Below are 23,658 nucleotides of genomic sequence, written 5' to 3'. Positions count from 1 at the left end.
GTAACAGAGAACAAACCTGACTCCATATTGAATCTATTCCTTTAGCGCTAAACTTCGTGCTCTGTTGCCTGTGCTTAGTCATGCTGGCTCTGCACCTTCCTAAAAGAATGTTGCCTAGAGCCTGAAATACACATGATAGCCCATTCTCAAGGCCCTGCCTACCAGGCTTGACTTTTAAAGGTAGAATGAACAGTTGCAGAAAAGAAAATAACAATTCTCTTGTTGAAGTTTTACAGGAACATTGTAATTACGGCAGCTGCAAGAACAAGGGATTCCAAAACCAAAAGTTTCCAACAACCGCCACAACCCCTCCCCTTTTAGTATGAAAGCAGCCTGAATTCTAAGGTGGTACAATGGTTCTCTGGGACAGTAGTTCACCAACTTCTCAGTCTGCTGCCCTTCCAGATAAAGTCGCTATTCCTTGCCCCAACACCTCGTCTCTCAACCGATTGGCCTGTCATGCTGTGAGCAGTATGAGCTTGGACTCAGTAACAACAGTAATAATGAGGCTTGTGGATTAAATAACTTGTGCAAAATTGGCCAACTGATAAGAGACAGAGCTGAAACTAAAGCACAAGTCTACTTTCCACCTCAGGGCTCTTTTGCCTCAACAGGCTGACTATTTAAAGACAGTACGAGTTATCCTGCAATTGTTTATTGAGTGAAAACTATGTGCTTGATAATCTATTTGGTATTGAAGGCAGACATAAAAGATGTAAAACATATACTGAGCTTCTCATGTACGCATAATCTAGTTGGATTGAAAGAAACATATAGATAATTGAGGGATAATGTAAACTAAAGGAATACTGAGAGGGGGTTAGACAATGTGATTCGGAAAGGTCAAAGGTCATTTGTGAGTTAAGACCCAAAAGTTGGGTAGGGAATGAATTATTAGAGTGAAAGGCAAAGAGAAGATACTTGAGATGAGAGGTGCTCTTTGAGGAATATCTTACTTGCAGTTGTGGGTAATAAAAATTAGAGAACTGGAACTGAATGTAGTAGGCATTTGTTCATTTCTTCCCTGACATTTATTCCTCCTTTCTGCTCCTGAATGTACTCTTGACTGTTTTTAACTATGAGGTAGGATTAACTTCACCCAAATTGCTTAAGCTAGGGACTTCCCGGTGGTCCAGTGGGTAAGACTCCATGTTCCCAATGCAGGGGGCCTGGGTTTGATCCCTGATCAAGGAACTAGATCCAGCATGCATGCTGCAACTAAGAGTCCACACACCACAATTAAGAAGCCCACACGCGGGCTTCCCTGGTGGCACAGTGGTAGAGAGTCTGCCTGCTGATGCAGGGGACACGGGTTCGTGCCCCGGTCCGGGAAGATCCCACATGCCGCGGAGCGGCTGGGCCCGTGAGCCATGGCCACTGAGCCTGTGCGTCCGGAGCCTGTGCTCCACAACGGGAGAGGCCACAACACTGAGAGGCCCTCATACCGGAAAAAAAAAAAAAAAAAAAAAAAAAAGAAGCCCACACGCCGCAACTAAGACCCCGCACAGCCAAAATAAATAAATAAAAACCAAAAAAAATTGCTTAAGCTAATAAATTTGTACATTTCCTATCCTCAGTGATTAGTACAGTGCTGGGCAAATTAAAGTCAGTGATATCACTTATTGTGGGATCTAAAAAATACAATAAACTAATGAATACAACAAAAAAGAAAAAGACTCACAGATATAGAGAACAAACTAGTGGTTTTCAGTGGGGAGAGGGGAGGTGGGGAGGGGCAATATAAGGGTAGGGGATTAAGAGGTACAAACTAGTATGTATAAAACAAGCTACTAAGACATACTGCACAACACAGTGAATATAGCCAATATTTTATAGTAAGTATAAATGGAGCATAACCTTTAAAAATTGTAAATAATTATCTTGTACACTTGTAACATATAATCTTGTATATCAACTATAACTCGATTTTAAAAAGTATAATAAAAATACTCAGTTACACACAGAAAATAAAGTCAGTGAGATGTGAAGAGATGTTTATGGGACTATGGGAAATATCTCTTTCTTTTACAGGAAGTGAGGTCTGCAACTTTGATAACAATTTTCCCATCATAAGGGAAGGGCCCAGATATTCCAGAGACAACTAGGTCAAGTCTGAGGATCAACACAGTACCTCAGAAGAGGAAAGAAAAGGGAAAAAAATGTTATTGGTAATAAAGTTTGAGCAGGATCAAGCCTTGCCTGAAGAGGTCCTTGCTCTTTTCTACAAAACAATAGATCTCACTTTTAGTTTAAATTATGAGGGAGGGAGGGATGGAGGGAGGGATGGAAGGGGATGGGGAGACAGGGAGAATGAATTGGATATGTAAGTTTGAAAATCAAATGTGTGGTAGGTTTAATTAAAGTCATACATAGGATCTGTTCATGAATACCAAAACTGAGCTTTGTAGAATATCTCCTCCTAGGAGGCAAGAGGTATAAGAGGAGCAACTAAAGGAGTTATGGTGGTAGCAGAAAATATAGTTCAATATAATAAAAGTTAAGAGGTGATAATTAGTTAGATGTCTATGCCAGGTCTCCAGTTTTTGAGTACTGAAATAGCTGGGATGAAGTGTTTCTGGAGCCTATAGATTTGAGATCTACTGCCACTTCAGTCAAATGAGATAAGTCCTCTGGTCATTGTCTTAAGACCTTCCTTTGAACACTGTGGTTTGTGGACCAGCACAGGCATCTCAGATATGCAGAACCTTGGTTCCTATTCGAGACCTGCTGATTTAGAGTTTGCATGTTAATGAGCTGCCCAGGTGAATGAATGTGTGGAGCCTAAATTTGCTCTGCTTCTCACCCTATATCCAAGAGTGATAGTATCCCCCCAATGGCTATCCTTTGCTACCAGATTGTCCCTATAATCTCTTTTCTCTTCCTTTTTTTTTCTTTTTTTTGGTTTGAGATTATTTTTATTTTCAGAGCCTGCAACAGTTTGTCAGCAATGCTAGCTAAGCTGGTACAAACCAAAGGCCGTCCCACTTCCCTCTTCCGTCATTCAACCAACAGAATCCCTACAAACAAGATCAGAGACAAACTGAGATGTACATCGATGTGTGTGGGGGAAGAGGCCTTCTCCCTCTGCCCTCCTCCTCACATTAATTTCCCCATTTTGAAAAGCAAACCTCCCTTTACCTCTTTATCCTAAGTAAAAACCCTACTCTTTCCTCTAGAGCAATCAACTATTCCTATATACCAGGCTGCATTTATGTGGAATGGTAAAATAAATAAATAAATTTATTTATTTATTTTCATTCATTCATGCTTCAGGCCCTCTGGATTTGATGAAGAATCAAAATAGGATACAGCTCATTACCAGTGGGTGGGAATGCCCACAGTAACCACATTTGCCCCATGTCTTGCTTTGATAACTACATTCTGATGTTACCATCCTCTTTCCCTTCCTCCATCTCTCCTCTTCCATGTTTCTGTTTGAAGAATATGGTGATGAAGGTGGGCAATTAAATATAAGTAGAGAAAAGGAGAAAAGGAAACAGAAAACATAGTCATTGTCCACATACCTCTATGTTTCCAGAATTGGTCCTGTTACTTTTTTTTTTTTTTTTTTTTTTTTTGCGGTACATGGGCCTCTCACTGTTGTGGCCTCTCCCATTGCAGAGCACAGGCTCCGGACGCGCAGGATCAGCGGCCATGGCTCACCAGCCTAGCTGCTCCGCGGCATGTGGGATCTTCCCGGACCAGAGCACGAACCCGTGTCCCCTGCATCGGCAGGCAGACTCTCAACCACTGCGCCACCAGGGAAGCCCGGTCCTGTTACATTTAACCAAATCAGATCTCTGGGGATAAGAGACAAAAGATAAGCCTACAGAATGACAGAATAACTACATTTTCTTCCAGAGTCATTCTCTCCCCACACAACCTGAGTTCTTAAATGGCCACTTTGAATTCTGTCATTTTGGTGATTTTCTCCCTCTATCTATGGGAAATTCAACTGTCACCCTCACATGATGAGCTTGAAATGATTCACATATCCCTGGGGTATTTGGTTAGGAGACCCAGAGAGTTATCACAGAGACAGACTCCCAGACAACTGTGAGCATACTGTGACTAAGTGATCACTTAGTCATTTCTTGAAAAAAAATGAGAAAAATAAAATCAATATAGTGAGCTGTTGACAAAACTAGAGCTACTAAACATAGAGTATTATCCTTCATTCTGATATTATGCCTTTTCTATATTTTGCCATTACAATATCTTTTATTTTATGAAATGACGGCTAGAAAAGGTAGTTTAAGGTAGCTTTAAACAAACTGTCCTTGGCTAAATACAAAGTTGTCAACCCTGGGTCTAAATATCTATATATAAGTTGAGATATGGGGTCTGCAGGATGTGGTGGGTCCTTGTTTGAAGAACTGTTTTCTTCCTGTCAAGTCCTATATAACCCAATAACCTTCCCACCTCAAGAATATAAATCCAACAGCAAACAACTGGAGGCAATGACAGGGCACAGCCCAGCAGAGAAGGAAGGCATTCATGAGGTAACGGGTAGTAGGTATTTCAGATGACAAGAAAATCTCCCAAATTATATATTTTGTAGATCTGAGTAGTAATTATATGACATGTGGATAACTAAGTTATAGACATGCTGGTATTAGGACAGTATGCCCTAGTAGAGATCTATTCTTCAAAAAAGCAATAAGATCTAATAACAGGATCAGCAAATGCAATAGCTCTGGGACAAGGTAAAAAGACTTGTAAAGTCTCTTTGTTACAACTCCCTAAGTGTGTGTGTGTGTGTGTGTGTGTGTGTGTGTGTGTGTTTTCATGCATTGGTAAGGATTGGAAGTTAACTTTACAACATTTAGGATGACTTAGGAGGCAATCTGGGACCTCATAATGCCTTCAGGTCATCATTATGGACATTTATTATCATGGTACTAACTTTGCCTAGCTGCAAAACACTATCCTGTCCTATACCACTCTGAGTTTGGATAGGTGATTTATTGTAGTGGATTTCCAGAACATTAGGCTTGGAAAGGACTTGAACTTATAATTCACTGTCCTCATTTTAAGGATAAGAAAATTGATAGAAAGTTTAAGAAATTTTCCTCGGTCACAGGTATAGAAAGTGGCAAAACTAGGACTTGAATTTAGGTCTTCTGACTCTAGTATAAAATTTTTTTTATTATAATTGCAACTGTTCTAATATTTTCCAAAATGAACATTCAATGTCAAAAGAACATTTCAGTCAAAATTATTAACATTCAATATAAAATTGTTAATGCTCTAGAAATAAATTACCAGTAAATTTGGATTTTACTAGATTTGTCAACTAAAGCATCACATTAACATGTGGGCCTCTTTAAGTACATAATGCAGAATTTATCATTCATTTATTCAATAAATATGTATTAATAAGGCCTTATTAATTGCCAGGAAGACAAAGATAAAATCAGGCATATCATAGTAAAAAATGGATCCCAGCCAAAAAGAATTATTATTTCAAACATTATTTTCAAAGTATAACTTTAATTTAGTCTTCATTTGTTCAATAATTAATTCTTTCAACAAATATTTTCTGAAAATAGACTATTCTAGGTATTGTTCTAGGCATTGTTCTAGGTTCTAAGTATATAACAGTAAACAAAATAGACCAAGTTTCCTGCTCTCTTATGGCTTACATTCCAGTTGGGGAGGCAGAAGAGAAAAATAAAATGTATTAGCTGTATGGAAAGTTAGAAAGTGATGAGAGTTATGGAAAATTATACTGCTGATAAGAAGGGTAATATGGAAGTTCTAGGAGATTTGTAATTTTAAATGGGATGGTCACAGAGGCATCAATGAGAGAGCGCTATTTGAGTAAAAATTTGAGGGAGGTGAAGAGCTGTATATAGATTTTTCCAGTCATAGAAAACAGTCAGTACAATGTTCTAAGGTGGGGATATACTTGGAATACTCAGAAAACAGCAAACAAGCCAGCGTAGCTACATAATAGTGAGCAGGAAGAGCAGACAGATGAGAGCCAAGAGGTTACATGATAAAATTGTTAAAAATCACTGATAAAGAGATAAATATTAAAAGCCCTCCCATTCTCCCAGGTAGATTGGGGAACAAGTTACATATGAAGAAATAAAAATAAAGATGACAGCATATTTCTCTTAGGAAACAACAGAAGTGGGAATATCAAATACTTAAGGAAGAAAAAAATTGCTTACAGAAAACAGAAAAGGAGGGGTTGTTTCCAACCCATTTTATGAGGCCAACATCACCCTAATATCCAAACTAGACAAGGATATCACAATAAAACAACCCAACAAACTACATGAGTATGCATGAATATGCATGCAAAAGTTCTTAACAAAATTTTAACAAATCAAATCCAACAATATATTAAAAGAATAACATATCATGCTCAAATGAGATTTACCCCCCAAATGCAAAGTTTACTTAACATTAAAAAAATTAATCAATTTACCTTAGTAACAAACTAAAAGAGAAAAAGTATATGAGCATCTCAATAGATGAAGGAAAAAGCATTTCAAAAAAATCCAATAATCATTCCTAATTAAAACTGTCTTGAAACTAAGAATAGAAAGAGATTTTCTTAACTTGATAAATGGCATCAATTAAAACTACAACTAACATCATAATTAATAGTGAGAAACTGAATACTTTTTCTCTAAGATCAGGAACAAGGATTTATACTCTCAGCACTTCTATTCAATGTCTAGCCAGTGCAATAAAAGAAATCAAAGGTGCTCAGACTGAAAAGGAAAAAGTAAAACTCTTTCTTTGTGGGCAATATGATAGTCAACATAGAAAATCCTATGGAATCAGAAAAACAACCAACCAAATATAAAAACCAAGAAAAATTAATTCGAGTTAAGTTTGCAGGATACAAGATTAACATATAAAAATTAACTGTAAAAAAAAATTAATTGTACTTCTCTTCAGCATCAAAGACCACCATTAACACACATTGTAAGTATTATACACACATCATAGGAAACCATGGGGGTCTCAATAAAAGTGTGTTGGATGTGCTTCCCTGGTGGCGCAGTGGTTGAGAGTCCGCCTGCTGATGCAGAGGACACCGGTTCGTGCCCCGGTCCGGGAAGATCCCACATGCCGCCGAGCGGCTGGGCCCGTGAGCCATGGCCGCTGAGCCTGCGCGTCCAGAGCCTGTGCCCCGCAACGGGAGAGGCCACAACAGTGAGAGGCCCGCGTACCACAAAAAAAAAAAAAAAAAAAAATTGTGTTGTAAAGAACTTATTACAGAACTTGAGTTTTAGTTAGGTGATTTGGGGAACGGTCCAAATGAGCATAAATATAAAGTATATTACTATACAGTATATCACTATAAAGAAGAAATATACTCAATGTAGTCATATTAGCTTGGAGAGTAAGCTATTAGATATTTCGTTGTTTGCCTAATGACCTTGTTTTTTTCTCTACTTAGACAAAACTATCAAGGGGCCTTGTTTTGTCACACAGCTTCATGGTTGAAGAGTGACCTTTGTCCTCTGTAAGATTCATTACGGCCAACAAGAACATGAGTTCCAGGACAGCTTCTAGAAACACTGTGGTGTCAGTTTGGTTCTCTAATGTCAGGGACTGCTTTTTTCTTTCTACCACAGCTCCTCTAAGGTCAGGTTTCTGAGAGAGGAAGCAAGGGTGGAGGTAAGGGTGGGGAAATCTGACACACTCTTTCAATGGGCTCCCTGCCCCATTGACTAACACAGAAGCTGCAATTGTAGCTACTTTGTATGTTGAGAATCTTCATAAAATTCCTTCTATGACTTAGAAAGTCTTGAAAGCCACACTGTATGTGTGTGTCTTTATTAATATGTCATGAACAGAGGCAGGGATGTGTAATATGTGGGTTGAATTGCCCTTGAATCTGATCTTGCAAAGAACAGGTGAACCTGGGAAAAATAACCAGATCTGCAGAAAGTCAGCCCTATTAGTATTCCTTCGACTACATTGTGCTACAATTATACAGTAAATTTATGCAGTAAATTCCAGAGAATCCCACTTCAATGTGTAGTAATAGTACCTCATAGGTTTCTCATATAAATGACTCAGATCATGAAACATCTCCAACATAAAAATCATAATTTTGCTAACATGTAGAAATGGAACGGGTGAAATCAGAAAAATGGAATTCATACCTCCATTTTTAATTTACTTTCTATTAATGAAGCCTTCCTTGAATATTCCTTCTGGAAGCCATATTTTTCTTTGACCTCTATCATTCAATGATTCACTTCTGCTTTGCATTAGAAATGTTCATTTGCATATCATCACCACAAAAAATGGTATTTTTCAGTGCAAAAAGTAAGACAACTGTGTCTTATTCCTTCTTACACTTAAGTCAGTATTTCACACAAATGTGGACCCAATGAATAGTTGTCCATTAGAAATATTTGGGATCACAAAATAAATCTCTATCATATGCAGTTTGCTTTAGAATTTGAATATATTTAATATTAACTTTAAATGCCCAAAGAATATTCATCTTGGACACAACTTTCAATCTCTGATGTGTAAGAATGTCTCATTTTTTTAAATAAAGAAAAGCTTCTATGATAAATTATTAATTTCAGTATAATTTTGAGTCAAGCAAGAAACATCAAGCACTTAAAGAAAAAAGTGGATGATTAAATAAATCAGTATGTACTCAGAGCATCATAAAAAGTAAAGATGTTAATGATTATGTGGGGGGAAAAAGGAAAAATTCTAAGTAGATAATAACTGCAAAGGTCAAAATACTGACATACTGTCATTATAATTACAAAGCTTGTAAGCTGGTAGGTTTCAGCTTTAGAAACCGGTAATAAAAATTCCTGAATGGGAGTTTTATTTTCTATTTGCATGGTGGGGCAATACTTCTTCATTTTGAAAAATGTTCTAAAAACAATCAACTTGGTAATAATATGACTTTAAAAAAACTGTTAAGGATATTTATATTTGATCTTAGGTTAAAATATTATCATATGACAGTTTTTAAATAAAATTTAAGTAATACTGAGGTTCAAGTCTTCCTTAAAACTTTTATTTAAAATATTAACCCATCATTTCAAGTCGAAAAATATCAAATGATAAATAAAGAAAATTAGAATGCAAAATGCCTACCAAAAAATGACAAATGATCCTTACTTCGCAAAGGAACACTGAGACCAGATTCTCCTTGTTTTGTAAACTGAAATTAAAATTTAAATTTAAACTAGTAACAATTGTGCAACTTCACAGGCAGCCAGCAGGTGTCAGACTCATACTGCCTTATGTAATATTACAAATTCCTATCAGGAAAGCGGGTGGAGTTTTGAGATTTTCTTTGAGATATTCAACAAAGTAATTTGAATATAAGGGGGAAAACATACAATACTGTTCTAGAAGTTGGGAAAAGAACATTTAAAACATGCTTCTAGATAATAACTAGCTACTGATTGTGAAATGGCAAGACCTGGAAAGTAATTTGGCATTATTTATTCATAGTTGACATAAAAAATTCATAGTGTTTGAATTAAAAAATGAGGCAAACGTTTATGCATAAATATTAAAATGATTTTATAATGTTAGGTGGAAAATAGTACAAAGTTATCATTGCATATATAATAAAATGGGTATTATGACATATATTAAAGAATGATAATTTTTAAAAGTATATATATTAAAGGGCATCATATTATTAACAGTGATTATTTATGGATGGTGGTGTTGTATTTAAATGTCTTACTTCTCTGTACTTTTTTCTCAATACGAGATGGGGACCTTTTAATGAATGTAGTTGTGATTGGTGCTGGAATTTGATTTGTGCATTCCCTTACCCTGCTCTCCACAATGTTTTATTTAGCATTTGTTCTACTCTTGAGCAAAATGGTTCAGTTTCTTCATTTATGATGTCACTTATTTTAATATATTATTCCTTGTTTCATTCATTAAACATTTAAGTAGCACAGACTGTGACATTAATTCTCATAATGACCTTAGAAAGTAGGTGCTATTTTTATTAAATTAGGAGACGGAAGCACAGAGCAGATAAATGATTTGCTCAGCTCATAAGCAGAGGAGCTGGGATTTGAAATCAAGCAGTCAGATTCCATGTTCTAACTCCTCTGCTAAACCCAGAAATGCCATATGGATGGAGGATGACATTTTAAAGTGATAATTATTTTGAAAATTAGCTGGATACAAATCTCAGTCCATGGAAATTAGATGTAAAGAAATATAACTTAATGTTTCTGTGCTTAACACTATTTTAGATCTAGTGGGTACTTCTACTGTTTGCATGCCATTCTTGTGATCATGGGAATTGCCTGACTGCCTCCCTCCCTCACCAGCTCAGGGACTCTCTCTGAGGATTTGGTCCACAGCCCCGTCTGCCCATGCACAACAGATACCTATGTTTTCCCTGTGGTCTTGCTGCTTCTGGGGTGTTTTATTCACGACGCAGCATACTAACCCTCCTGTTCTCAGATCCCACCAATTTATCTGTGGTGTTGATACTTTCTCAGGACTCTCTGGGCTATTGAGCACCTGTTCCTTGTCTCCCAGACCCTCTGATTTCTCTCACCTAATGTATCCCTCTCCTGAGGAAATGGGCATTAGAAAACAAAACAAAACAAAACAAAAACTGAGTAGTTGAACATGGCAAAAGGCAAAATATGGAGGGTACTGGAGAAAATATCAGGAAAAAATATTGATTAATATTTCACAAATATTTTCCAATACGTCAAGAAATAGTAAAAGGAGAAAATTAAATTTTAAAGGTCAAATGTATATGTATTACGTCAGTGCAATATTTTACAGATCTCATATTGTGTTATTAACTCAGATGAAGCTTCCCACAATTTCTAAGATGTATGAGAGTAATTTTATTTGTGGATTGGTTAAGAGTAGCCACACGAAGACTATCGTTTTCAAATTTCTCTTTGTTTCATAAAAGAGAGAGAGACAGTCAGAGGCCGTGACACAGATTGAAAGAGAGAGAGAGAGAGACTCATGATTACTCCAGGACAATTAATCTTTTTCATGCTGCTGCTATTTCCCAGCTCTCCACTGTTTGGAGCCATTGCTTTATACTTCAGTGGGTCTCTCTACTGAGTTTTGTTTTTTAATTTTTGTATATATATATATATATATATATTACAATATTTACATCTTCTTAGTAGTTTCTCAGATATGAGTTTCCAGCTCCCATTAGCATATGTCTTTTTTTTTTTTGCGGTACGAGGGCCTCTCACTGTTGTGGCCTCTCCCGTTGCGGAGCACAGGCTCCGGACGTGCAGGCTTAGCAGCCATGGCTCACAGGCCCAGCCGCTCCATGGCATGTGGGATCTTCCCGGACCAGGGCACGAACCCGTGTCCCCTGCATCGGCAGGCAGACTCTCAACCACTGCGCCACCAGGGAAGCCCTAGCATGTGTCTTTTCAGTGGAATTACCATTTCATTGCACCCTGTCTGACTGAAAGGATGAACTCTGTCAGCTCCTGTGGATGACTTCACCTCACTGCTTGATACTAAGTTGTGCAGGCCACTAGCTGAACTATTTAAGAAGTTGCCATCTGTGAAATGTTAGGCATTCTGAAGCTGGGGCATTGGTTTTCAATGATCTATTGAATTGCATTATGGTACTTTGCATGGAAATCAACACATGTATATACAGTCAAGGTTTTGTTGTTTATATTCATTTGCTTGCTTGTTTTTGATGTGAGCAGACCAGATATGGTCAATAAACGCTGGAATGAAAGGTAAATGTGTTGTTCAAATCGATGTGCAAGACTCCTGTGCCCACCTATTTCTTGCTAGAGTAGGCTTTTATATCTGCTGAGATGAGGATGTACTATCCGTAGCATAGCATTCTGGAATATATTTCCCTATGTACAAAGAATGCTGATTTTGTAATTAACAAGGCAGATTATTTTTTGTAGGAGAAACCATGGGTAAAAGTACTATCCTTCATACCTTCCAAAAATGTTTGTCCATTAGAAGATAATTTACATATTCCCTAAAATAAAAATTCTGACAGGACTTCCCTGGTGGCGCAGTGGTTAAGAATCTGCCTGCCAATGCAGGGGACATGGGTTTGAGCCCTGGTCCGGGGAGATTCCCCATGCTGCAGAGCAACTAAGCCCATGTGCCACAACTACTGAGCCTGCGCTCTAGAGCCCGCGAGCCACAACTACTGAGCCCATGTGCCACAACTGCTGAAGCCCACGTGCCTAGAGCCCATGCTCCACAAGAGAAGCCACTGCAGTGAGAAGCCCACACGCACTGCAATGAAGAGTAGCCTCTGCTCGACACAACTAGAGAAAAGCCGATGCACAGCAATGAAGACCCAATGCAGCCAAAAATAAATAAACAAATAAATAAATTTATAAAAAAAAAAAATTCTGACAGAAACTGTTGCAATTGCTGCCATCAACGACTCAAAGGCTCTTAGACTTTTTTACCTGAAAAATAAATTTATGAAAAGAGCTGGCCACTTATCAGAAATGTAATTTAAAAAGTATCTTAATTGTGAAATCATATAGAAAGGCTTCTAATTAAATATATTGAGTTCTGAACCCTAAAAACTTCTAGGCTGTTCAAGTAGCCATCAGCTGTCTAGAGATATTATTTTTCGTCTCCTGTGCATGCATGTAATCATGTAACCTTTATGTAAAAATTACATTAAATATTATACATACACTTGAATGCATTTTCTATTCTCTTTCAAAATTGCTGGAGTTTTTGGTAAGCTTTATTGCTTTTTGTAAAGATTAAATTTTCCTTTCTGAAATTTTGATCACAGACTTGAAATTTGGAGTCAACTCAAAAAGGATTTTGAGTGACAATAATCGTTTCAAGTATTTAAAATTTACCTAAATTTATAATAGCAATTATACTTTATGGTTTTTGGTTACAATATATTATGTCCAAATGCTTCTGATGACAAATAGTTCTACATGAAAAGTCTTAATAGTACTTAGCAGTAAAAAGCAAAACAAAACAAACAAAACCAAATACATATTGTACTAGGAGTTGGAAGGCAGCCAGAAGTGAAGGAAGGAAGAAAAAAAAGAAGAGAAAGGAAAGGAAATACTCATTGCATGAAGACTGCCCAACTTGGTGAGCCAATGTTTCAAACTTCTCATGAAAACAGACAGAACAAATGGACCCTTAAGGTCTACAGCTCACATGAAAAAAGCTTAAGAATAGAGTCACCTGTGAGATAACTCTGTGAGACAATGGACCAGGACTATCTACTGTTAGCCAGGGAGGACAGATTCAATGAAGATTTTGATATAGCTCATTCTTCCCTTCTTCAGATAACACATGCCTGGACTCTTAAGTCTTTTTATGAAGGCTACATTACTTGACTGTATTTATTAGTTGTTCTTTATACACACAAAGTTGTTTTTTTTACACAGAATTGGTTTTTATTTTCTTCCTTCTTTCCTTTCTTTCAGTTTCCTTTTCTTTCCCTTCCTTTTCCTTTTTTACCCCCCCTTTTTTTGTAGGGGTAGAGCTTGCGGGATGGTAAAGAAGAAATAACATTTTTTTTTTTTTGAGAAAGAACTTACCAAGCAGCCAATAGTCTCAAAACATAAAAAAAATCTGCTCCTTCTCCAGGAAGGCTATTTTATTGATTACACTTAATTCCCACTTTCACAAGGTTTTCTTCAATTACTGAATAAACATCAAATATCTTTGCATAACACATCATCAAAGGATGTCTGAATGGTCTTGAACTCCGTAAAATAAAAGTGATTTTTTGTTACTCTAAGTGTCCCTTAAAACTTTTTAAAATAATCCCATATTTTAAAAAATCTCTACTGAATTCACAGTATGATCAACCAAACAATTGACGGAGATCTCTTTTCTATAAGATCCAGGGGTAGCTCCTAACTGGATAGATAATAATTCAGTTTCGTTTTTTGTTTTGGCTGCATTGGGTCTTCGTTGCTGTGCGCAGGCTTTCTCTAGTTGTGGCAAGCAGGGGCTACTCTTTGTTGCGGAGCACGGGCTTCTCATTGTGGTGGCTTCTCTCTTGTTGCAGAGCACGGGCTCTAGGCACACAGGCTTCAGTAGGTGTGGCACATGGGCTTCAGTAGTGTGGCGCACAGGCTCAGTGGTTGTGCCTCGTGGGCTCTAGAGTGCAGGCTCAGTAGTTGTGGTGCATGGTCTTAGTTGCTCCACAGCATGTGGGATCTTCCCAGACCAGGGCTCGAACCTGTGTCCCCTGCATTGGCAGCCAGATTCTTAACCATTGCGCCACAAGGGACATCCCCAATTATTCAGTTTTGAGACTCTAAAATAAATGATTTGACATTACAGTGTGAATTAAAATAATCTGCTCTTCATTTGCATGTATCTGTAGTTGTCCAACCCTGCCCCTATCTTCTTTAACTCTACACAAGAGCCTACTTCTGAAATGTTAAGGAGACTTCTTTGTCACAAGAACAAGTTGTCAACTACTTAAGTCCGTTTCCCCAAGGTCTGTGATCTTGAGCTTAATTTTACCTTTTCTCCTTTTCTGTATTCCCAAACCTTCTACAATGGAACCACCAGGCTTCATATCAATATTATTCTCTATTGTTGTGGGTTGGATATTGACTTATGAAAACAGTATCTGTTGAGATAGCTTTCATTTATATACAAAAATGATTCCTCCATAGGTTAGTTTCCAGAAATGGTAATACATTTTTATTCCTTTCTCTACTCTCTCTTCCATTCCTTTGACTTTTCTTACATATATAACTTGGCCAGATGGAATCAGGGGTTCAGTCAACAGAACATGTTCTTAGATTGGAAAGACTTGCCCTAACTAAGCATTGATTTCTCCTTAGATTGTGACTCAGGCCTGGCCAGTACAAAGCACTTAATAAATGGTTGAATGAATGACTACATACAACTTCTGGATGAGGAGTTGGTTCATGAGGGAACTGAACTTGTAACCTTAGCTTCATCAATATATCGAATGTCTCTATATCGAATGTGATTGTCTGGATCCTATGTATTTAATAAAGAAGTTTTAGCAGCAACAGTTTGGATTTCCCAAATATAACTTTTTTTCTTTTTTTTTTTACCACTTAAATCAAAATGTAGAAATATTTTAAAATAAAAACTGAGCTCAGACAAGAGAAATAACCATGCTTGTCAAGTTGCTGAATCAAGTCTGTGCATGAAGTCTAATAAAGCAAGTGTTCTCCTGGGCCCTGAAATTGTTGAAGGACATGAATTGCAGCTTACGCATACAGCCTTCTGGGGAGAAAACCAGCCACAGACAGCGTCACACTATACAGGGACATCCCTTGTCACTAAGGGAGGCATCAGAGTGAGCTCAACTGCTAAAAACATCTGTTTATTTGCTCCTGATTTTAAGCCACAAGGTATTAGACTCTACTTGTCTGTACTGACTTGTCTTTACCTCCTTCAAAGACCCCTTTTCCACAACAGCACCAACAGTAAAAAAAAAAAAAAAAAATCCCCGGTCTGAGATATAGAAGGTTCCCAGCACCTGAATTTATCACGCTATTTAGAAAATCATTCTAAAATCATTCTAAATACAGTATTGCTCTTCTTACTATAGATTCTAAATACAGTATTGCTCTTTCTAAATACATTCTAAATACAGTATTGCTCTTCTTACTATAGATAAACCTCAACTTTCTTAATAACCCCTCTTTCCAGGAAAGCAATAATGCTGAGAAATATGACATTTGGACAACAGTATCTTATTCACTATTTATTGCACCTAGAAAGAATAAATTACCACATGCTTTTAACATTTTCTAAGTGTGAAGGTTTCTTCCAGTTCTAATGTTTTGTGATTCTAAGAATAGAAAGATATTCTTTAATAATTGAAATAATGAATCATCAGTGTTTACCGAGCATTTTCTATGTGACAGACACTGTTAAATAACATGCCTTATTTATTTCATTCTCAGAAAACATCTGTAAGGAAGGCAGTGCTATTATGCCCTACTGACAGGTAGGAAAGTGAGACTTTATGAAGTTGAGCCTTGCCCAAGTTCCCAGAGTGAAAAGTAGAACTGAGCTTTGAACCCAGGCAATTTAACTCAAAGGCCCAAGAGTTGGGCACTCTATACTACCACCCAAAACATTGAATGATCTTGTTTGTTACTACAAGATTTTACCTGAAATAATTTTATTTATGAAGTGTGTAGATTTAATAAAAATTCTAAAGACAGTATTTCTAAGCTAAGTGGGATGCTTATAACTTCTTCATGGACTCTACTCTCCCTGTCAAACCTTGAAAACATGAGAAAAAATGGAAAGGAGAAAAAAAGGAAGTAACAATAAATTTACCAACACAATCCACACAGGGTAAATAGTACACTTTAATTTAAAAACCACAGCAAACAAGCAAAAACCCAAACTCTCAGGAAAGAATGAAACACATTTCTGAGCAGAATACAAAAGCACAGCCTGGTACGGTTCCTCATACCAACCCCAAGCCCAGAACCCCTCTTAGTGAGGGGAGAATTCCCATTAATAACCCCAACTTGGAGGAAAACAGAATGTTGATCCTCACCCACTCCCCAGACCACACCTTCTGAAGAAGCATAGTGGAGACCCGTGCCAGTAGAAATGAAGGAAATAATAGGCCTTTGGAATTGAAGTTCCAGTGCTACATTCTGAATTGGGGAAATGATCCAAAGTCCAATGGTATTTCTCCCATAGGATTGGCCTACCCCTGCACTCTACCCCCATTCTAAACTTGGTAGAGTATAGAGCTGCCAGATAAAATACTTATAATAAACATTTATTCATTGTTTATCTTAAATTAAAATTTAACTGAGTGTCTTATATTTTTATGTACTACAGGATGTGTAGTTAAACTTGAATTTCAGATAAACAATGAATATTATTTAGAACAAGCGTACCCAAGTATTGCATGGAACATTCTTATACTAAAAAAATACATTGTTTATCTGAAGTTTAAATTTAACTGTGCATCTTGCATTTTTCTTTGCTAGGTCTGGCAACTCTAGTGAGGTAGAATCCTTAGTATAGGATATATAACCAAATCTCAGTATTAAAAACAAACATCAAAATAGAGGCCATGAATTCTAACAAAGACAAGCCAAAAATACTGGACTCAAACATAGAATCATACTTAAAAACATGCTAAAAATGGATATATATAACAGAAAATAAAGCCTGAGATATATAATAATATAAGGCTGAGAAATAAGAAAGGGAATTTAAAAAAAACTGTGATCCAAAAGGATAAGATAAGAATGGGTAAATCTGGGTGGTGAGTAATTGTTATCTTCTTCTAGGTACTGTTCTATATATTTTTAAAAAGTAAAGAAATTCTAAGCATTATATATAATCTTCAGTATCATTTAGAACTAAAAAGCTAGAAGAAATGGGAAGAAGGCTTATAAAATATTAGAAACTATTTTATTTCCCCCTGAGAAATGAATCTGCCTGCTTATAAGGAGATGATAATATACATATTGGGCACAAAGGGTAAAACAAGGCAAGAAGAGGGAATAAAAAAGACAAAGGACTAAGAGAGATTTAAGAAAAATTATTCTGTCTAAAGCTAATTTTAGACATTTTATAGAAAGCCAGTCTTGCATTATAAGATTACTTCATGGAACAATCCTCATTTAGTACCTTGTGTGAGGACTGGTTAAATTTCCATTTGATTGTCTTCTACTCTTGGAATTTGTCTGGTGATTACAGAAAAGCAGTAAGAGTCACAATTTTCCTATCTCAATTTTCCACATTTGTTAACAACTGGTGACTGTTCTACTCAGAGTGAGAGACAACAGACTTCTGCCTGGGGACTGACAGTGAAGATTGATGATCTGGTATGTCTAGACACCCCTCTCTCTACTGTTAGGCTATTTTTCTTAACTACCTTCCTCAGATCTTCAACTAAGCTCAAATATCTCATTCTGCAGTATTGGTTATGTTATCCAAGCTATAATTAATCTAAAATGGCTAACTAGATTATTAAATTAAATCTAAATAGATAAACCAGGGAAATTTTTTTTTTTTGTATAGAGAAACTTTAGAGAGGTGTTTTGTTACTGCTGCTACAACTATGAAACCTCAAAAATAATAGTAATAATAAAAAAAGTAATAATTAAAATGTTGATGAATAATAGTGATGAAATTATAATTGTTTACATGTGTGTCTACTTTTTATACAGAGGTATGATTCATGAGTATGTTTTCTTTTTAAGATTACCTAATTTACATGTATAAACAAATTTTTTAATAATAATAATTATTGTTTTGGCTATAAATCTTGGGAACACTCCCCCCTTCCCCCCCATTCCATGCGAATAATAACCTCAGCACATTAGATGTTCACTTATTCATTCGGGCCGCCTGTGTCACCTTCAAACAGGTTTCCGCGCCTTCCCGCCCTTACTCGCACCTGGTCAATCTCGCGAGACCAGGTCAAAGCGATTTCACCACAACCTAATCAACGAGAAGTTCTCTCACCTGGCATCTCAAAGCAAGAAGCTAAATACCTACCAACAGCACCAAGGACCACCTGCTGGACCAGGCGCTTGCGTGACTCTACCCAGACTTGTCATTCTTAAGTCAGGCTCAGGCCACCTAGCAAACAAACACGCATCCTCGCGGAAACTTCCCTCAACCCAATGGTCAGAGTCACCTTGTGACTGTAATTTGTCCTAGGGGCTGGCAAAGAGTGAGAGATGGGACTATGTCCCGCCAGAGGTACAAGAGCGGGAACAACTGAGGCGCGGTTTAGGGAGAGAACTGCATATGTACCTACCGGACTCTGTCGTTTTCCAGAAGTCCAGGGCACCAGGCCGAAGCCACAGGATACAGGCACAGGCTCCTGGAGAGCAGGTCTATGTCTGGCAAGGTCCAAGGCCGCAGCAAGCTGAACTCACGGTTCCATTATCTTCGAGGTCAGTCGTTCCTCCTGGCAGCTGTGAGGTGTCTAGAATTTGTCCCAGGAGACTGACTGCTCCTCAAGCCTTGCCGCTGAAGAACAGCCTCAAGACATTGCTCTCGTTCTGACCCAGCCCGCTGCCAGCACCCTGCTATGGAGAGCTGGCTCCTTCGCCCAAGCCGTTTCATCAGGAGATGGTTCTTTTTTTAAAAAACACCTTTAATGTCCGAGGGTGGAGCCGAGGCCTAGGGGCGGTGGGCGGGTGGAGTGTTGGGCTTCCCGGGAAGGCAAACAGGAACCCTTAGCAGGAGCCAGCAGGGTGTGCTAATGTGGCTTGGGCGTATTGGGGGAGTAAGTGCAGGTCCCTTGGAGGGGCAGGGAGAGGACGAACTCAGTTGCGGATTCGCTGAGCATCAGAAGAAGCTCCGACACAGGCAGAACCAATCCCCACGCCCTGCGGCCAACCGCTTTTCCGAGAGGAAACGCGATCTTTTGGGATCTCGCGAGACTACGGGGTCTGCCAGGGAGTCCTGGGATGACAGACTCTTAGGTGCACCAGGTGCCTGAGGCCTCTTGTCTCACACTCTTACTTAGGAGGTCTGGCTCCTGCCGCCTATCAGACAAATCCCAATTCTCCTTGATGCCTCGACCGCCAAAATGCTGGGACTCTTTTGGAGCCGGGGAGGGAGGGGGCAGGCTCTGGTCCAAAGGCTGTGGAGCGGCGGAAACACCTGAGGCCAGAAGGGGAAGTAAACCGTGCATGCAAATGCTGTCAATCTAGAGCTTTATAGGGGACTAAAGGCCCATAGCAGTGACTCGGGACTATGGTGTGGAACCCTGGGACCCCAATCCCAAGTCTGCGGTCCAAAACCGCAGCAACACTAACCGCAGTTTCATTATCCTTAGGGCATTTGATCCTCTCGGCAAGGAGGTCCAAGCTGCAAGATGGCTAGAATTTGTCCCAGGAGACCAGCTACAGGTGAATTAAAAGAAAGTATATTTAAATTGTTTCTAATGATAATTATATCACTTCTACCAAAATAGCAGGTAGAGAGATATGGGTTGTGAGCTAGCTATGTGTTTTGGAAATCCTCCCCTATTTATGATCCTACACAACACCACCTAATATTTTAAATATTATTTTTAAACAGCCATTATTTGTAGGCTATTATTTGTTTATTTTTCTTTATTTCAGTATTTTTGTCTAGATAGTTGTCATACAAATGAAGTAAAAAAATTTCCTCTTTAGTAATGTCAACGGAGGGCAACTACTGTACTTTGTGACTTATATGTCCTGTGATTGGTAAAGAATATTCTAGCACATAGAAAAGTGAAGTATATGGTCAAAATAGAACAGTATTCTGGGAGGTAGAAGCCGGTATTTAATCCTTAGAATGAGTTTGGTATGTGTACTGTGTAATAGTTGTATTTTCTGAACAAGTTTCCGTTTTGGGTAGAGAGATACCCAAATGTTATTGACCAAACTGGGGTCATCCACCCACCCATTGGTCAGAGGAGAATTGAACCCCTTGATTTACAGTCTTAACAAGGCTGTACTCAGTGGGGAAAAGTTATTTCCTTAAAGAAAAACTGAGGTATTTTTACCAGAAGAAAGAATAGATCCTGGACAAACAGAATGATTTCCACTTAAGATAGGTGGTCGTTAGTGTCCAAATAGCCTTGGCATCTTAACATTCTAAACTTGGTTTATTCTACTGATACTTTATTGGCTCACATTCATTCTTCATTTAGAAGTTGCTAGAAACTTCTCCAAATTCAAATCTTTCATCTTTGATGACAGTAATCAAGGTCAGTTTTTAAAATGGGATGTAGTGTACTGCATTTGTGCTGTACATTTTTCCTTTTGTTAAAAGAGAAACTGAAGCATGTTAGAATTTTCAAGAATTTGAACAAATGTCAATTTGAATTGAGCAGCACCAAACCAAAAGTGGTTAGGAGCTTTTTGCTGACAGGACCCAGAGGAAAGGCTTTTATAGAGCAGATGTGGTAGTGAAGCAAGAAAATTGTTTGATTGGCTGTAGCTTAAGTTGTTGCCTTATTTGGGCAAGACTAGTTTCCTGTTTGTGATTGGTTGTTCTAAATAAATTTCTTTTTCTCAGATACAGATGTGTTTACTGGAATTGACTGGCTTAGATTTTGGTTTCCTTACAGAGGCTGCTAATGCATTAGAGCCACCTCAGTCTAATGGCCTCCTTGTTTAAGTAGGTTAATACTTCTTAATATCATTTTCCAACTGAAGAAATGATGAGTTGGAGAATAGGTAGAAGGATCTTTAAATAATTATATTCAGGAATACATTAGAACTATGTGATACATTGGAAAGAGTAAGAGATGTTAGATTACTAAGAGTTCAGTAGGCTTGCATGCTACCTGAATTTTCATATACTATAAAGAAGAAGTCTCATTTAAATCTCTGGGTGAACTCATTCTTTCCTGTGTTTTTTACTCTACCTATATGATGATGAATCCTAAATCTGTCTCTAGGGCAGACCTCTCCTTCTGAGCACTGAGTCTATTTGTCCTATTGCTTACTTGACAACACTGCCTAGACATCTTTCTTCCTCAACTTTCTCTTTTTCTAAGGCTCTAAATCTTAATTAATGGCTAAGCTACAAACCTTGGAGTTGTCTGTGTGTCTTCTCTCACCACAGATTTAAACAACATTTAAATGTTTAAAAATTAATTGGCTGTCCCTTCTAATTCACTTTGTTCTCTGCTCCCATTTTGATCCATGTTGCTAACACTGGCCACTAATTAAATACAGCATGTTGCCTGCCAATTGAATAATTCACAGAAGTGGAGAAGATTCACATAAAAAATTGATTTTAGTATGTGATAAATGCTGTTACGGTGGTATGGTAGGTAAATTGACTTATCTACTCCTAGATGGTGTGCAGTAGTGGGAAAGAGACATTACAGAAAGACAGGCCTGGATTTGAATTCTGATTAGTTGTATGACTTTGGGCAGATTATACAATTTCTTTTAACCTCCTTTCCCTGATCTATTAAAATGGAGGTAAAAATATTTATCTTATGGGACTCAGGCAAGCATTACATGAGTTTATATATATGTATATCACATATATGTATATTGCATATATGTCTATTACATGAGATTTTGGATAGATATATATATGTTATACATTTGATATGCATTTATTAAGCAAGTGCTGTTTTTCAGGCACTGTTAAAGGTTTCATAGTGCCAGTACTTAAGGAATTTATAATCTAGGGGAAAATATGGAAAAATAAAGTCTAACATTTAGAGATGGCTTACTCTGTGATCTGTGTGTTTCTAAGTACCCCGTGGATAGTAATCCATGTAATTCATAGGGTAATCCTTTGAGGTAGGTGCTATTACTACACTGACATTACAGATAAAGACATTGAATTGAAGATATGATAACTAATTTGCTCAAGGTCATACACCTGGTAAATAGTGGAACCTGGGTTTGAACTCAGGGACTGGTAGATTTGGGGCTTTGGATATGCTTTCCAAAGGAGGTGGACCTTATATCTAGTTATGACAACTAGTAGGTCTCTTGTGCCTCTTCCCTTTATCCTACAGCATCCTGAACTAGGTTCCTATCTCTCCACACTTAACATTGCATTATTGACATACAAAGTGAGGATAGTCATTGTAAAAACACAATATTAATCTCTCTTTCTCCTCCATGATTGTTTCACAAGATGGAAGAAGCCTTGGTCTCCAAATGGCTATTATATGTAGAGCTGACCTGTATTGAATAATAACATGAGTGAGGTGTGTGTGTGAGTTTGTATGTGTGTGCATGTTCAGGTGCACACACTTAACAGTAGATAACATTGTTTATGATGAATAATACAGAGAGAAAAGTATTTTCTCTTAGGCTGAATCACAGAATGTTCACCATTCATTTCAGGAATTTGAGAGTAAAAGAAATAGAGGGAAGGCAGTAATAATGTCAAATTAATATTATGTTTTGAAAGGGCAACATTTGAGTAGTGGGAGTAAGGAGCAGAGGTTTACCAGAGAGGTTATATAAAACACTGAATAAAATCCCAGCGAAGGCTGAGTATTGTAAGAAGGATTCTTTGTCTTGCAAATTAATATCCACCCCCCTCTCCTTTGAGGCAGAAGCCTTAAAGGTAAAGTTTAGAGGAAACAGTTGTAGGTAAGAATGAAAAGTAATCAATTTATGGAAGTTTATATCTGATAGATGCTATTTTCTTGATGAAGCTGAATTTAAATTAATCTTCTAAGAGTGAAAGGAAGTGCTGGGAATTTTACAATTTATCTTAAAATATAGTGAATTACACATTAAAGTAAACTATTGGGCTTATAAATCACAGAAACAGACAAGTAATTTTATAACTTTACAAAATACATTTTGGGAACAAAACCTAACCTATGGTATTGGGTTAAATTCCTGCAATGACATTACCTGGATAAATCTATTCATTGAACGTGTTGTCAGTACAATTATCTTTCTTTGGGTGTATGCATGCAGAGAATCATCCTCATTCTCTCCTCATAGAATGCCTCAACCAAATGCCGGAAATTGGGCTGGGAGCAGGAAGAATGAGATTTTAATTTTTTGGCTTCTTCTAGATGATGAGTGAAATTTCAGTCACATCCATCTTACTTTTAATAGGTTGCCATCCTTAAAGAAACTTGTCATCTTCTGAAGAGGGCTAGGAGAAAATAGAAATTGCTCAGAACAGCTTCCTGTATTTCCCTAAGGGGAAAGTAACTAGACACTGTACCTGTCTTTTACAGCTGGTACAGCATGTAGT

Source organism: Pseudorca crassidens, chromosome 3, assembly GCF_039906515.1.
Source record: "Pseudorca crassidens isolate mPseCra1 chromosome 3, mPseCra1.hap1, whole genome shotgun sequence".
NCBI lineage: Eukaryota > Metazoa > Chordata > Mammalia > Artiodactyla > Delphinidae > Pseudorca > Pseudorca crassidens.
Note: the sequence above shows the minus strand (reverse complement) of the source record.